This window comes from Oryx dammah, unplaced genomic scaffold (genome assembly GCF_014754425.2).
Source record: "Oryx dammah isolate SB20612 unplaced genomic scaffold, SCBI_Odam_1.1 HiC_scaffold_22, whole genome shotgun sequence".
Classification (NCBI taxonomy): Eukaryota; Metazoa; Chordata; class Mammalia; order Artiodactyla; family Bovidae; genus Oryx; species Oryx dammah.
Window position 1 is genome coordinate 13335964 of NW_024070206.1, and position 16393 is coordinate 13352356.

General features: G+C 49.3%; 1 protein-coding gene across 1 annotated transcript in view; it reads left to right on the forward strand.

The window, feature by feature from the left end:
- Positions 1–15520, forward strand: part of SMAD7 (SMAD family member 7) — a 49150-nt gene extending 33630 nt beyond the window's left edge. The window contains exon 6 of the transcript XR_005725181.1: positions 15509–15520. The gene's annotated coding sequence lies outside the window, so the exon portion shown is untranslated. The remainder of the gene's footprint in view (positions 1–15508) is intronic.
- Positions 15521–16393: the final 873 nt, after the last annotated feature.

Sequence of the window (16393 nt, forward strand, 5' to 3'; positions counted from 1 at the left end):
TAGGAGCTGCCTTTTTAAGGAGCTTTGGGGGAGAAAGAATGTGATTGTCTTATCCTAAGACAAGCCCGAGTGTGTTATGTAGAACAACGCAAACGACGTGAATACGTCAGTGAAATGACAAGACACGGGGAGAATGTGTCTTTGTTCCCACTGTTGCTTTTAGCATGGGTCCAGGCCCATGTGGGCACTTCAGTGGAGAAGGATAAGATGGAATTTATGCCCTGGATTTACAGGTGGGACACAAAGGCCCTGGAGGTAGAAACAGACTGTGTCTCTTAGGGCTGCACTGAACCTAAGAACAAATATGGCTGATCTGTAGACAGGGATATTATATTTGTTCTCAACAGTGCAGAGATTCCTTTCACACACATTCTCTTAAGAGAGTCCAGATAGGACCTTCTGGAAGAGGGAACAGAGGTTGGACTTGAGACACCCAGCCAAGAGATAGCAAAAACACACCTGCAGTTATCCTGAAATCTCTCCCAGGGCTTTTCCTCACCCCCCGAGCATGGCACTTGCTTGCTCTGTGCAACAACCCTTTAAAACTCCTTCCACTCCATCAGCCTTCGGGGTCCCGGTATCAATAAGTGGCTGTGGCAGAGACATTTCATTCTCAGACATTTTCTCTGTACCTCTGAGGCCCCCATTTCCCAGCCTCCCTTGCAGTTTGTCTACGGCCATGTGACTAGTTCTGGCCAATGGGCCTCAAGGGGAGGTACCTTGTGCCCCCTCTGGGCTAAAGCCCTGAAGAACTAGTGAGTGGTGATCCAGCGTCTCTCTCTCTCTCTCCCTGTGTCACCCGGAAGAGGGAGGCATGAGATGAAGTCACTGGATCCCTGAATCACTGCCCTGGAAGCCACTGTGCCTGCAGCAGGCTGTGTGAAGGTACTTTTTTGTGTCACTGACTGAGATTGAGTGGCTTGCCATCCAAAAGAACCCATGGCCCATTCCACCCATGCAGACACTACACCCAATCTGTCTTGCTTTCCTCTTTTCATGGAGATTTGTCCTGTATCTCTAACAGCACTGGAGTTCCTTGAGGTCAGGCAGCAGCTTATATTCTTACTTGAATCACATCTTTTATCACCCCAAGCCCAGCTCTGGGCTCATAGTAGGTGCTTAGTAATTGCTATGATTGATGTGAACTGAGGGGCTTTCCCCACTCGTGTCCCTGGAGGAGTTGCTGGTTGCCCTCCAAGGGCAGTCTCCCCAGGCTCTCCAAAGCTGCATGGAAATTCCCCCTTGCCCACACTTAACCTCCTAAAACCCACTGGAAGCCCCTCCCCACCCTCCTCCTCAAACCACTCATCTCCACAGGAGCAAGAAACTGTTCTAGCTCAGGCCACTGTCAGTGTAGATCCTGCCAAGGCCAGAGCCTCCTGAGCTCCCTCACTCAGCCTAGGAGAGAGAAATTTCCAGAGCTCAGTTGAATGTGTCAGAGAGCATTCCCAGCACACAGTTCCTCAGCCCTGGTCTGCATTACTTGTGCCATATGAATTACATGTCTGGGGCTTCCTTGGTAGCCCAGATGGTAAAAGATCTGCCTGCAATGCAGGAGATACGGGTTTGATCCCTGGGTCAGGAAGATCCCCTGGAGAAGGAAATGACTACCCACTCCAGTACTCTTGCCTGGAGAATCCCATGGACAGAGGAGCCTGGCAAGCTCCAGTCCACGGGGAAAGAATCGGACATGACTGAGTGACTAATGCTTTCAATTTCACTTTTCATTTACATATTTAACATTTTGTTATCTATCTGTTAGTCTGGTTATTGTCTGACTCCCTTAGCAGACTGTAAGCTCTGTCCTGCCACATCCCCAGTGTCCAGTACAGTGCCCTGGACATAGTAGGCACTTCACAAATGTTCCTTGGATGAATCAGTGTGGAATGATTAGTCAACTTTCCAAATGAAATACAGTCAAGTTTCAGATGAATTCAGTTTTCCCCCAAGAAAAGTAGGTTTGTACTGTACTTGCTTCATAATATTTGTGAAAAGAAAGAGTACATTCTTATAGTTTTTCCCCAAAAGGTATATGCAAAACTTTTGCCTCTTGGGGACTTCCCTGGTGGTCCAATGGTTAAGAATCTGCCTGCCAGTGCAGGCAGGCAATGAAACCGTTCTGTCTCCAGTCTGGGAAGATTCCACATGCCACGGGGCAACTAAGCCCAGGCACCCCAACTACTGAAGCCCTCATGCCCTGGAGCCCGTGCTCTGCAACAAGAAAAGCCACCGTAATGAGAAGCCCAAGGACCACAACTAGAGAAAGCCCACGAGCAGCAACAAAGACCCAGTGCAGTCATAAATAAATAAATAAAAACTCTGCCTCTTTGAGTAATGGTAACAGCTGCCACCACAAGCATAATAATAACAGCAGCCTGTATATAGAGTTTTTGTACCAGGCACTCTGAGCAGAGCACTTGGTGTTGTCTCTAAGGTAAGGGTTGTCATTAGCCCATTTTACAGGTGAGGAAATGGAGAACCAGGGAGGAACAGGGCAGGAATCCCTGTCTGCTTAACTCCACGGTTCTTGTTCTGAGTCCTGAGCCCCCATGGGAGGCTGCAACTTTGAAAGAGCAGTTTTTCTGGTTTCTTTCCTTGAGGTTAAGATACATCCTGAGGCCAAGGTTCTGCAACTGGAGACTCCAGGGGTATCTCTCCCAGGAGACTTGCTACGTAGTCAGGCTGTCCCATTCCATCAGGGTCTGGAATCTTTGCTGCGTCAAGGCCCCATGTCATCAGCACCAGATCTTCTAATGACACACTGAAGCCTGGGAAATTACAGTGCCCAGGAGACTTGTCCCGGAGGCCTTGCTCAGGGTAATTCCAGAGCAGGAGAGAATGCCGGGAATAACAAGAAAACCAGAGTCAGGCTGCCAGCCTTAGGTAATGGAACGGTGTGCTCTGGCCATGGAGCATGGAGGATGGAGAATTTTATTTTCTAAAACAGACTTTTTTCCCTAAATTTTAAAAATACTGAAAAATGAAAAATCAAAAGTAAAAATGATACTCAGTCTTATCATTTAAAATTATGGCTTTCAATGCCACTCCCCAGAAATGATGACTATTACAGGAGGCTTTGATTCATCTCCTTCTGAAGCTGGCCTCTGCTTCTACATATGCACATAGACAATTTTCATGAATGGAGTCAAGTTTTGCATATTGGCCTGCAAACTGCTTCTGTCACTTAATGATGCATCAGATATTTCTTGCTTGACTAGTATTGGAGCTGAACTTAGAGGATGCTAGTATTCATTTAAAAGGTGAATACCACTTGACGCTGAACCGGAGTGAAGGTATGGAGCAACTGGAACTCTCTTTTGAGGATGGTGGGGATAACAAACAATTGGTTTAACCATTTTTGGAAAACTGCTTGCCACTGTCTACTAAAACTAATCATACCCGCATCAGAAATGCATACATACATTTAGCAAAAGGCCTGGGCAAGAATATTCCCAGCAGCACTATTCAAATAGCTGCAATTCAAAAGTCCATCAAAAACAGAGTGAATTTTTATTATTTATTTATTTATTTTCAGAGTGAATTTTTAAAAATGCGGTTTATTTATACAGTGGATGTCATATAGCAGTGGAAAGGAAAGAACTATAACTGCACACAAGAGCAAATCTCACAGGTGTGGTGCTCAGCTAAAGAAGCCAGACACACAAAACCCATACGGTATGATTCCATTTGTATAAAGTTCAATGTCAGGCCAAATGAGTCTATGGTTTTAGATGTCAGGAAGGGGCACGAGAGGAACTTCTGGGGGCTAAAGTACTGTTTCTTAATCTTAATCTACTGGCTACTTACATGGGATGTTCCATTTGTCAGAATTCATTGAGCTGTATACTTACACTGAAGATTTGTGTACTTTTCTGTATGTGTCATACTTCAGTTAGAGTCTATTTTCCAAAGAGAGGCTCAATGACATTCAATCCCTTCCCCCGAAATCAGTCCTGTTTCCCCTAGGTTTGCCCCTTTCTTTCTCTCTTCCAGAACCTTCGGAGCGCACACAGCAGGGATGGTGTGTTGCCATTGGTCCTGTGGGGCAGAGAGAGGAAAAGTCGACCTTCAGGTCCTGGAAGCCCTGGTGGGACCCGGTGGCCAGCCTTGGGAGAGCACTCAGGCTGCACCGCCCCCCAGGCTTGCTCCGATGGTCAGTGGGTAGCAGGGGGAGGAGGAAGTGGAGGAGGGAGAGCTATGGGAGGAGGAAAAGGGGTTACTGTCCTCGTGACTGTTTTGGGGCCTGACAAAGAGGCTTGTGGCTTGGCAGCGTCCTGAGTGCTGGAATTTCTGGGGTCCAAGGTATCATCACAACAAGGTAACTACTTCTACTACTGTTATCATTACAAATAGTAGCTAATGCTTCTTGAGCACTTAAAAAGTGCCAGGTGCTGTGTAAGTGCTTTATATACATCTCTCCATTCAATCCTTTTTTTTTTTTTTTCCCATGCCACGTGGTATGTGAAGTTTTAGTTCCCCAACCAGGGGTCAAATTCATGCCCTCTGCAGTGGAAGCATGGCGTCCTAACCCCTGGACCACCAGAAAAGTCACCATTTTAATCCTTCCAGTGTAGAGTTATATGTACCCCATGTACATGTGAGAGGCTCACATATGTGCAGTTAGGCCCCTGAGTACAATATTCCACCCACCTCTGCTTAATTTTGATTCTCTAGTTGTTCATTTGGGGGCCTGCTAGGTGCCAGACTCAACTGGACCCTGAAGTATACAAATTGGTGTGGTACATTCTCTGCACTGTCTCAGCAGGATAGTAATCAGTTGCCTGCTTATTCAAACCAATGTTCATTGTTCTACGTCATATGTTAAGGTGCTCCAAATAGGCAAATGTGTAAATAAAATTTCATTTGTTTTGCTGTTCAGCAAAACTTGGCAAGTTAGGTTCACTAAAATTTAGACTAAATTAACAAAAAGGAAAAAGAACTTTAAAAATTATCTTTGGTTCCACGATTACGTTGAACCTGTTGACATCCGAGCACAGGACTTTTTAAAGAATACATTCACATGTGACCACCATAGAAGTAGGTACTCAAAGAAAAGTTAAATTGTTATAAAATAACACTATATTGTTTTGTAAACTGTACCCTCCTTCACACACTTGATAATCTAATGAGATCATGTTCAAGTAGCACAGCTACTTCTAATGTTTTTTTTTTTATCATTAGAGGGTGAGGTGGTATGTGTATCAGTTTTTTTCTATATAGTTTGCATTTCTTTTGTGAATTTCTTATTTGTATCTTTGGCCTGTTTTTTCTTTGGTTTGTTATTCTTTGTAGCCACTTATTTTTTAAGGAATTAAAAACTTTTTTCAAGTTTATGCACAAAATTTTTAAAGTCAAAGATAATTGAAAGTTTTACAGTGAAATATAGCAATCCCTTGTCCTTTCTTTCTTCCCCTGAGTTTCCCAGAAATAGCTCTTTCAACTCTTCCAGCTGTTTCTTTTGGTATTTGTCACCATATCTCTTTTTTATTTTAGTATATAAAAGTATTTTATTCATTTAAAATGTAAAAATAATTTATGTTCACTATCAAATATTCAAAAGCTACAAAAGTATGTTAAGAAAAATGTTAAAGCCCTTTCCAGCATCTTCAGTGTTACTTTTCAGGGGTAAATTACATTACCACTATGATTTTATCACCACATTTCTAAATAATATTATGATATTTCTTGATGCATTAATTTCAAATATTATTTGTTAACTTTCTAGGTCGAGATCACTGTCTTGAATCTTCACACTACTTGTCTCTTCATCAGTAGTCAACACTAACACTATTGGAGCTATGCCCGTCTTGTTCACTGTGATGGATGGAGGGTCCTAGGGTTGCATTTCTTTCCTTACACACCTCTGGTGTGCTTGGAGTTAAGCTTTGCCTAGATTCTTTTCATTGGTTTAGAGTTCACTGTGGGTTTTGCCGTTGCTTTCCACGCCCTTCAGGCACTTCTCAGTGTTCCTCCAGCCCTTCTAGACTTTTCCTCAGGGTCAAACATATCAGACAATTTGCCAGCACGATGTCTTTCCCCCTCAAGTCTCCATCCTTCTGCTCTGTCTGGACAGGTTGCCTTATGGACCTGACGGATGCATGGCAGTCACCCCGAATCCCCCGTCCAGCTCTCTGTTGGCTTGAGTCTCTTGTTCCCCAGATCCCATAAGGGCACCTCCCTTGATTGAGTCCCTCATTTGGGTGCCAGTTATCTTTGAAAACTGTACCATGCTTTCTTTCTTTCCTTCCTTCCCTTCCTCCCCCCTTCCTCCCCACTTCCTTTCCTCTTCTTCTCCTTCTCCTCCTGCCTGAGGACTATGCTGCTGGAGGACAGGGAAGGGCTCCCTGACAACCTCAGCCTTCTCTCTGTTGTCTCAAGTGCATCCTACAAAGGGGCCCTGAAGGTGGCGTTTAGTCCTCAGATCCACCTGCCAGAAAGCAGAGTCACCTCCCTCCCTTTCCCCTCTGTTCCTCTCCATCTGGTTTTCTCTTGCCCTGGACTGCTAGTTTCTGGGTTTTGTTTGTTTGTTTTTGGCCATACCATACGTCTTTCGGGATCTTCGTTCCCTGACCAGAGATCGAACCCACCCCTCATCAGTGAAAGTGCAGAATCCTATCTACTGGACCTCAAGGGAATTCCCTGGGCATTTCTGGATCTGAATTAGTTTTCCTTTCTCTGCCACTCCCTCAGCTTAGGCACTCCTGGCCTCTGAGCCATTGTCCCTGCACCCACACTTGTCTCCCTGCTGACTGATCCTCCTGGGTATGGCAGAGGGCACTCTGTAAACCCAGATCTGAGTGGTTTTATGTGTAAAAGCCATGCACTTTCACATCTCTAAGCTGTTACACAGACTCTTGGTCTGAATGCCTTTCCCCCTTTCTTTAGCTGATGAACTCTCTTCTTTCAATGTCTGGCTCAAGTATCTATCTGCTCCTCCAAGAAGCCTCCCAGTCTGTCCTGTTGGCATGAAGCAGATTCTGCAGCAGTTTATATGATGCTTTTTTGTAACCCCTGTTCTTGTCTGCCTTGGGCCAGATCCTGACACCAACTAGCTGAGTCCCAGGTCACCTTCCCTCAGTTCCTGCATCTGCACGCTCCCTGGGGAGAACCCGGCTGTGCTCCACACCGACTGTGCGCCATGCCCTCTGCTGAGAATTTTCCCTACACAATACAATTACACACTGGGCTCTAAGTCCTTCAGCAACACCCCTCTGTGCTGCGTGCGCTTTTGACAGTCTGGGCAGGGAGTGGGATGAGCAGTGACTTGGAGGAGATGGGGGAAGGCGAGCCAGAGGACATCTGTTATTGGTTTGCCCATAGATCCCCTGGGCTCTTTACCTGGCTTGGGAAATGCTCTTCCCCTGAGGCTGTCGAGCGATTAAAGAGCAAGACACTTGCTTCCTCAGCTTCCCTAGCGGCCAAGTATAGGCATGTGACCTGGGATCGGCCAATCAGATGCCCCTGCTCTGGTCTTGGCGTCAGGATGGGGGGTGGGGAACGACTCTAGGGATGGGCAGTGGCTACATCCTGTTTCTGGGGAACAGCCGCCTCCGTGGGGCCAATAGCATGGTCCAGTGTTTGGAGTCCAGTGCAGACGTCAGTGGGGAGAAGAGAGTCATCTAGGGTTCCAGGGGGCCCTTGGGTTCTCAAGAAGCTGCTCTGGGGTGTGGGTTTGGCAGCCTTCCCCACAGTGGAGTTCTCCAGCCTACCGTTGATTCTATGACCTACCCAGGGTCCTGTCAGAACTTCCCTTTCGTGTTTAACTCAGCTAGACTGGCTTCCCAGGTGGTGCAGTGGTAAAGAATTCGCCTGCCAATTCAGGAGCCGCAAGAGACAGCGGGTTCGATCCCTGGAATGGGAAGATCCCCTGGAGTAGGAAATGGCAACCCACTCCAGTATTTGTGCCTGGCAAATTCCATGTACAGAGGAGCCTGGTGGGTGGGCGACAGTCCACGGGGTCTCAAAGAGTCGGACTCGACTGAGCATGAGCACACACAGCTAGAACAGTCTTTTGTAGGTTGCAGCTACAGAGACTGACTGCAGACAGAGGCCAGGAAGGGCATAGGACATGGTTGGCTCCCAAGCCATCCCACTGGGACAGGAGACCCGGGAATCTCTGTCCTTCCTGATAGTGATGAGGGCCCTGGCATGCTCCCGACCTGGGTGGTCACTCAGATCCTCAGGCAAGCAGAGGCCACTCAGCATGGGCAGGGTGGTAAGGTTACAGAAGCCCTTAGGGACACCCCAGGAGGACTCGGGCTCTAAATAGAAATGTCGTAGGCAGTGTCCCTTCATCATGAGACCCACGCAGCTTTAGAGCCTGCGCCACCCTTCAGAGCAGCCGCGGGCTGGCCTCCCCCGGTCAGGAGGCCTGGGTTCTTATCTGGCTGCAGGTAACGCCCCGTGTGGCTTGGGTCAGTTGCTCCTGTTCTCTGAGCCTCAGTGTCCGTGTCCTCACCGGGAAGCCTGGGACAGGGACAGATAACTGAGAGGTCCCCTCTAGGACTGGGGCTTCCAGAACCAGCACCCGGAGCCTCTGGGACCTCATCATCCCCACCTCACCCCCTGCCTCACCCTGTGAACTCCTGTGAGCTCCCTGATAGCAACCCCCTGCCATACACATAGTAGGCACTCAAGAAGTGTGAGTTGACAGCACCAGGGACAGGCTGGCTCCGTTAGGGGTGTGGGTGTGTTGTAGGGGGTCTGTGGTGACGCTCAAGGATCTTTTCCTGGGAACTCCAGCCCAGCCTCCCAGTGGGTCTTTATGGAGGCGGAGGGGGAGGAGGAAGGGGTGAGTGGCAGCCTCAGCAGCGCCCCGAGGCAGCCTCTGCAGGCACTTTCTGGGAAGCCGCCCCCAGAACCTAGCCTTGCGAAGGCTGAGGAGGCCCCGTCTCCAGCCCCGTTTCCCTTGAACTGGAGCCAGGCGGTCCTCACGCATTACTCACTGGCGGGGCGGCCCTGGCCCAGGGCCAAGGCAAACAAGGCCTCCAGCCTGCCTGGGGGCTGGTTGGCTCGGGCTTGGGCGGGGAGGCGCCCACGCCTGGCCCCTGCTGTGGCCAGCCCGCTTGTGTCCCCCAGCAAGCCCAGCCCCAGCCTGGCCCAGGGGTCAGGCTTTGGGTCCCCCTCACCCCCAGGGTTGGGCCTGGCTGTCCCTCTGGAGCTGATTATGCTGAGGGCCCTTTTTCCTCCAGCGTCTGGATCCTCCTTCTCTGCCAAGGGAGACGCTGACTCGTACCTGTATGGCCAATGAGGAGGCTTCACCCAGGGCCTGTCATTGACCAGGCCCTGGGACAGCAGAGGAGGAATAAGCCAAGACCTTTACCCTTCCTGAGTCCCAGCTCTGCATCTCAGGACAGGGACATCAGGGAATGATCAAGGATGACCAGTCCATCAAATATTGTACATTAGACAGAGTGTAGGAAAGGGTCAGGCTAGGAAGACTTCCTGGAGGAAGTAGAGCCTGACAAGGCCATGAGAAATGGGGAAATTTTGCATAACCTTGATGGAGGAAGAGAGAAGAGGCTGTACGGTGGGTGTCGGTCTCTGGATGTGATGGGTCTGAAGATGGGGGGTGGGTAGGAGGAGAAGGATTGCTAGGTGAGGAGGATGAAGCCAAGTACTAGTGGTCCTAAGCAGGACCAGTCAGCTCCTTTCCTGTCCACCCATCTAGACATTCATCCACCACTCCATCCATCCATCCATCCATTCATCCATCCATCCATCTATCCATCCATCCATCTATTCATCTATTCATCCATCCATCCATTTACTCACACACATACCCATCTACCCATCCAATCATCCACCCACCTGTCTGTCCATCGATCTATTCATCCATCCATCCATTTCTTCCATTCAAACTACAAATATCTATTGAACACCCACAAAGAGCCAAGACCTGTAGTAAATATTTTCACTGACTTATGGATTAGGTAAATAGGCTCCGTAAGTGTTTGTTTAAATAGATGGAGAAGTGATGATCGAGAGAAACCTCTCTCTGCCCTCGAGGAGATTACTGTGTTGTAGAACAAAAAATATAACTTTAGAACTTGTGACAAGTGCTGTAAAGGAAAAGACCAGGGTGCCAGGAGAGACAAGGAGGAGGTCAAGGCTGTGGCTGTTAAACTGCTATGACATCCTTGACAAGTAACTTGATGTCTCCAGGCCTCATCGTCTGAATCTGTGAAATGGGAATAATGATAGTGCCTACTTTACAGAGTTGTCCATCAATTTTTTTTTCAGTTATCAAAGTCTGAAATCTTTAATATTGACCAATTTTCTAATCCATGGTCTATATTTAGTTTCCATTTTCTTAAAAAAATTTTAAATAGTTTTATTGAAATATATATATAGGTCATATACCACACCTTTTCCTGCTTGTGAATAATGCTGCTATAAACGTGCATGTAGACATTTCTGTGTGACCGTATATATTCATTACTCTTGGGTATAGACTTATCTTGAAGATGTTGAGGGCTCAGTTCCAGATCATTAAAATGAATATCGAAATAATGCAAATCACACAATTTTTTGGTTTCCCAGCACATACAAAACTTATGTTTTGACTTCTCTGGTGACGCAGTAGATAAGAATCCACCTGCCAATGCAGGGAACAGAAGTTCGATCCTTTGTCCAGGAAGATCTCACAAACTGCGGAGCAACTAAGCCCCGGTACCACAACTTCTGAGCCCACCCTCTCCAGCCTACGAGCCACAGCTACTGAAACCCACTTGCCTGGAGCCTATTCTCTGCAACAAGAGTACCCACCCCAATGAGAAGCCTCTGCTTGTTGCAACTAGAGAATGCCCACTCACAGCAATGAAGACCCAGGGCAGAAACAAACAAAAATCACAATTGTTATTAAAAATATTTTATGTTATGATGTGTCTATTAATTGTTTAATAGCATCATGTCTAAAAACAAAGTGCATACCTTAATTAAAAAAACACTTTATTGCCGAAAAAAGGCTAACCATCACCTGAGCCTTCAGTGAGTTGTAATCTCTGATCACATTGATCACAGATTACCATAACAAATACAAAAATATTGAAAAAGTTCGAAATATTTTGAGAATTACTAAAATGTGACGCAGGGAAGACAAAATGAGCAAAGAATGGAAAAACCAGTGCTGATAGACTTGCTCGATGCAGGGTTGCCAAAAACTTTGACTTATACAAAATACAGTATCTGTGAAGCCCAGTGCGGCAGAGTGTAATAACACAAGCTATGCCTGTGTATACACATAGTAGTGGAATTGCCGGGACATATAGTAACTCTATGTTTAGTATTTTGAAGAGTTGTCAGACTAATTTACAAAGTGGCTGCACCATTTAACATTCCCACCAGCAGTGTACGAAGGGTTCTGATTTCTCCACATTCTTGCCAATTTTTGCTATTATTAGACCTTGTGAGTCTAGACATCCTAGTGGGTATGAAGTGGTATCTCATTGTGGTTTTGATCTACATTTCTCTGACGACTAATGATGTCAAATATCTTTTCATGTGCTTATTAGCCATTTGTGTGTCTTGGAGGAATGTCTATTCATTTCCTTTGCTATTTTGAAATCAGATTATTTGTGCTTTTATTGTGGAGTTGTGAGGATTGTTTATATATTCCGGATGCGAGTCTCTTATCAGTTATATGTTTTGCAAATGTTTTCTCTGATGCTGTCAGTTGTCTTTTCACTTTCTTGGTGGTGTCCTTTAAGGCACAAAAGGTTTTTTATTCTCCTGAAGTCCAACGTATCTATTTCTTCTTTTGTTACTCATACCTCTGGTGTCATACATAAGAATCCTTTGCCAGATCCAAGGTCATGAAGGCTCACCCCTAGTTTCTCCTAAGAGTTTCATAGTTTTGACTCTTATATTAGGTCTGTGACTTATTTTCCGTTAGTTTTTATATATGGTATGAAGTAAGGATCCAGCTTTACTCTTTGCCCTGTGGAAATCCAGTTGAAAAAATTGTTTTCCTCCCATTGGATAGCCTCGACAACCTTGTTGAAAATCGGCTGACTGTAGAAGTCTGAATTTATTCATGGATTCTCAATTCTGTTCCATTGATTTATTTATTTATCCTTGTGCCAGTATCACACTATCTTGTAGTAAGTTTATAAATCAGGAAATGTGAGTCCTGCTCTTTTGTTCTTCTTTTTCAGGATTATCTTGGCTGTTCTGTGTCTCTTGCAATTCCATCGGAATTTTAGAATCAGCTTTCCAGTTTCTACAAAGATGTAAGCTGGAACCGCACTGCATCTGTGTAGATCACTTTGCGAAGTAGGTGCCATCTCAACATTGTGGAGTCTCCTGATCCATAAACATTTTTCCAATTATCTAGATCTTCTTTCATTTCTTTTACAGTTTTGTAATTTTCAGAGTATAAGTTGTTGTACTTCTTTGGTTAAATTTACTTCTAAGTATTTCACTCTTTTTGATGCTTTTGTAAATGGAATTGTTTTCTTCATTTCCCTTCTGGATGGCTCATTGATTTTCAAACAAATGCTTATTGTGCTCAGCACCGTGAGAGATGCTGGGGATGTAGCAATGAGCATATTATGAGGATGAACGAGATATTAAAGTATAATAATGGACCCTTATTATTGCTTTCCTGTATCTTCCCTTTTCTCTAAGTATGTCAACAGACGGCTCCTGCAGAGGCAGGAGGGGAGCTATGGAATTCTGAGAAGAGTTGATGTGTCTGGAAGGAGCTAGGGGACGTGACCGTGGACAGTGGGAGCAGACCTGCTCAGTCCGGGCAACTGTGAGGCCAGAGCAAGACCTCGGGGAGGCCAAGGGTACTGCTCTCGGGAAATGGGCATCCTTGGGAGGCCTGGGAGCGGCCAGAGGGAGGGCGCAGTGGAGGCCTCTCAGGAGTTTCTCAGGAAGCAGCTCACTCCCACCCCACCCCCGACGGGGCTTCCTCCTCTGCGGGTTTTCATCATCCGTCTTGAGGCTTCCCCTAGTTTTCACATCCGCTAGAGGATCTGTCTTTGGTTTCGTCCTGTGTCTCCTTGGGGCATCTTCCCCTCCTTCCCTCACCATGCCTCTCTAGCAGGCACAGGATGGGCGGCAGGATCTCTTGGGAATGCTTGGATCGTGAAAGCCCTGCCCTTCAGGTGAGGTGGGAAGGAAGGTTCCCTCCTTCCGCACCGTTGCCCCCGCCCCAGAAGCAATGGGCCAGCAAGCGGGGAGATTTCTCACTGCACCAGCTGGCTCCTTCCCCTGAGTGGCTGCAGCCGGGCCCCTCACCCCAGCCAGCTGTCTCACAAGTGGGGGAGTAGCTGGAGGCCCGGCCAAGCAGGGGCCTGCCTCCTCTCCCTCCCCCACGACACAGGGCCTCGTTCTCCTGCCCTGCTGTCTGCGAGGGCCTGGCAGGTTCCTCATTCCGAAGGCCGCTTCCTCTGTAGCCAGGCCCTGCGGCGCCTGGAGGTGGCCTGGCAGCCCTGGCCTCACGGCTCTTCTGCAGTCATCCCCGTCTTAAGTCTGGGCTGGAACGTCCACACTGACACCCTCGTGTCGGAGGTCGACCACAGAGGGCTGAGTGAGGCCCAAGTGTGGGCGGGGCCTTGGGCCTGGAGCCGGGGGGGGGGGGGGGGGGCAGGAGGAGGCGTGGGCCCTGCTCCCAGCGCCTTTCTGCCCTCCACACAGATCTGCACGTAAGCCGGCCAGGCCTCACGTACGGGGCTGTGACCCCCAGTTCAGAGAAGTGAGGTCGGCGTGGGCCGCAGCAGGCCGGACACAGGATGTCCCGGCTTCTCAGGGGGCGTGAACTGTGGCTAATCACCCTGGGTCTCTCAGCCGGGCCCTGACGGGCCTCTTTCTCCCTCTGATGGACAGGTGATGCCAGCGGAGCACACAGGGCTCTCCACAAGGAAGGGATTCCTGGCCACTGGGCTGACAGGAGATGCCCCAGAGTGAGCCCCCCGACTGTCTGGGTTAAAACAACCTGCTGGCTAGCTCCGTGACCTTGGCAAAGTTACTTAAATTCTCTGAGCCTCCGCTCTCTCAGGGAGACGATAAGATGATAATCATAGACAACGTCTTAGACCCTAAGGTCTAGAGCAAGGCTTCTCACCCTCGCCCCTGCCGCTATTTGGGGCAGGATGACTCTGCGCTGTGAGGGGCTGTCCCGTGTGTGCCATAACCCCACTATTCACTGGATCCCAGTGGCATCCGCTGCCCCTTTTGCCCCCCACGCCGCTGCCATGACAACCAAAAAGGTCTCCAGTCATCGCCAAATGTCCCCTGGGGGCAAAACCAACCCCCAACGGAGAACTACTGGCTTATATAGGACTCAAAAGAGTTAATACATGCCGTGCGCTCACAACAGTCCAGAGGAGTCACCCAGTAATTCTTATCTGTTATTATTACAAGCAGGGAACAGTGGGGAAAAACAAAATGCAAAACAAAACACAGACGCCAAGCACAGAAGAGCATACCTAATACCCTAAGTGACTGGAGGGCTTGGGGTGAAGCGGGGGAGAGACTGCATGTGTTATTTATTTGAAAAAATAGATTTTATTTTTATTTATTTATGTATTTGGCTAAGCTGGGTCTTCACTGCAGCACACGGGACCCTCGATCATCATTGTGGCATGTGAGATCTTTGGTTGAGGCGTGTGGGGTCTAGTTCCCCCACCAGGGATCAAACCCAGGCCTCCTGCGAGGGGAGGGAGGCATCTTAGCCACTGGACCATGAGGGAAGTCAGGAGACTGTGTATTAGTTTTAAAAGAACACCATTGGCTTGACCACCTCACCCCACTATCAGGCCCGTTCACCAGAATGTGGGTCTGGAGCTCCCCATGGGTGCCTGGAGGTGTGCTGGGGCCTCCAGGGACACAGGGTGAAGGAGACTCAGCCCTGCCTGGCTTCTGGGGCCCAAGTCCTCTCAGAGAAAAGCCCAGACACTTTCCATTTCCCTCCAAGGGTTCAGAGGACAGAGCCACCGGCTAAGGCGAGGTCCCGCTGGGCAGGCCCTGGTTCTCTGACCACCCACTCATCTGTTCATTCGGGAAATGCTCACTGCGGTCCCTACGAGCCAGACACGAGGCTGGGGACATCAGCAGGAAGCAGGAATGGGAGCAGTGGTTTGAAAGCTGGCCAAGCTTCCCACGGAAGGAGACGAGGAGGAAGATGCCACTGACCGTGGACAGGGTGATGCTGGCGGTGCTGGGAGCTGATCAAGCAGAGGCCCTGAGAAGGTGACTTTCTGGAAGTGCAGTGTGGTCCGAGGGGCACATGGAGTCAGCTTGTGAGGAGTGCTGAGTACCAGGGTAGAGACGCAGTAGCTGGAGTCCCTGAAGGGTTCTGAGCAGAGGTCTCAGTTCACTTCAGCCCCTCAGTTGTGTCCAACTCCTTGCGACCCCATGGACTGCAGCACACCAGGCCTCCCTGTCCATCACCAACTCACGGAGTTCACTCAAACTCATGTCCATTGAGTCGGTGATGCCATCCAACCACCTTTCCTCTGCGTCCCCTTCTCCTCCTGCCAGTGGTCTGGGGAGCCCCAAGTCTGCTCCTGGGAGACAGGAGTCTTGGTTGTGTCCCAGCCCCAAATGTCTCCCCAGGCAGGGGTCTCAGGGTGGGCCCTTCAGGCAGGGCTTGGGCCTGGGTCCCCACTCCTGCCCCCGCCCCAGGGGAGGGCCCTGAACAGAGGCCCCGTGAAGCTGTCCAGGCTGGGCCCTGGCCCGAGTGAGGCTCCACCCATCTCCCCAGCTGAGCAATGGGACCATCCACCTGCCTCCCTAGGCCAAACCTCCACTTGAGCATAATTGGACATTGCCTCCAATCGCTTTGAACCCCATGGCAGTCAGACATTTGCTAGTGGAGCAAAGACACCGGGCCTGACCTTCAGAGGTGCACGGAGACTTGGGGGCCCGAGGAAGAGGCAGGAGCCCTCTGAGGACTGGGCAAGCCGGGCAGCAGGAAGCCAAGGCTCGTGAGCACCTCCGTCTCGGCCTCTCACCTCCTCTGGGCCGCTGTGCTCTTGCCCAGGGCACCCGGCAGGCATCCACCTGGGTGGGGGCCACACCCACAGGGTTGTTAAAACCACCTGGGCCTGGCCTGGCCTTGGGGAACAAGTCACCAGCTCGCTGTCCTCTGAGGGGCCGAGTTCAGATGTGACTGCTGGGCTGGTGGGAAACGAAGCAGGCGCAGAGCCAGGCTCCTGGAGGCTGAGCTGAGGTTGGCCCAGGACTGCCGGGCTCTCAGGGACCCCGCCGACAGAGTCACCCCCCGGGGCGCCGCATCCCTCGGGCTCCAAAGAGAACTTGGGAAAGGTGAGCTGGGCTTTTCTGAACACTTGGCCTGCCCCTTGGCTCCAGCTTGCCCTGGAGAGGGCGGAGGGCCCAGCGGAGGCCCGTGTGAGGTCCATGCAGAGGGCCAGCGTTCCAACCT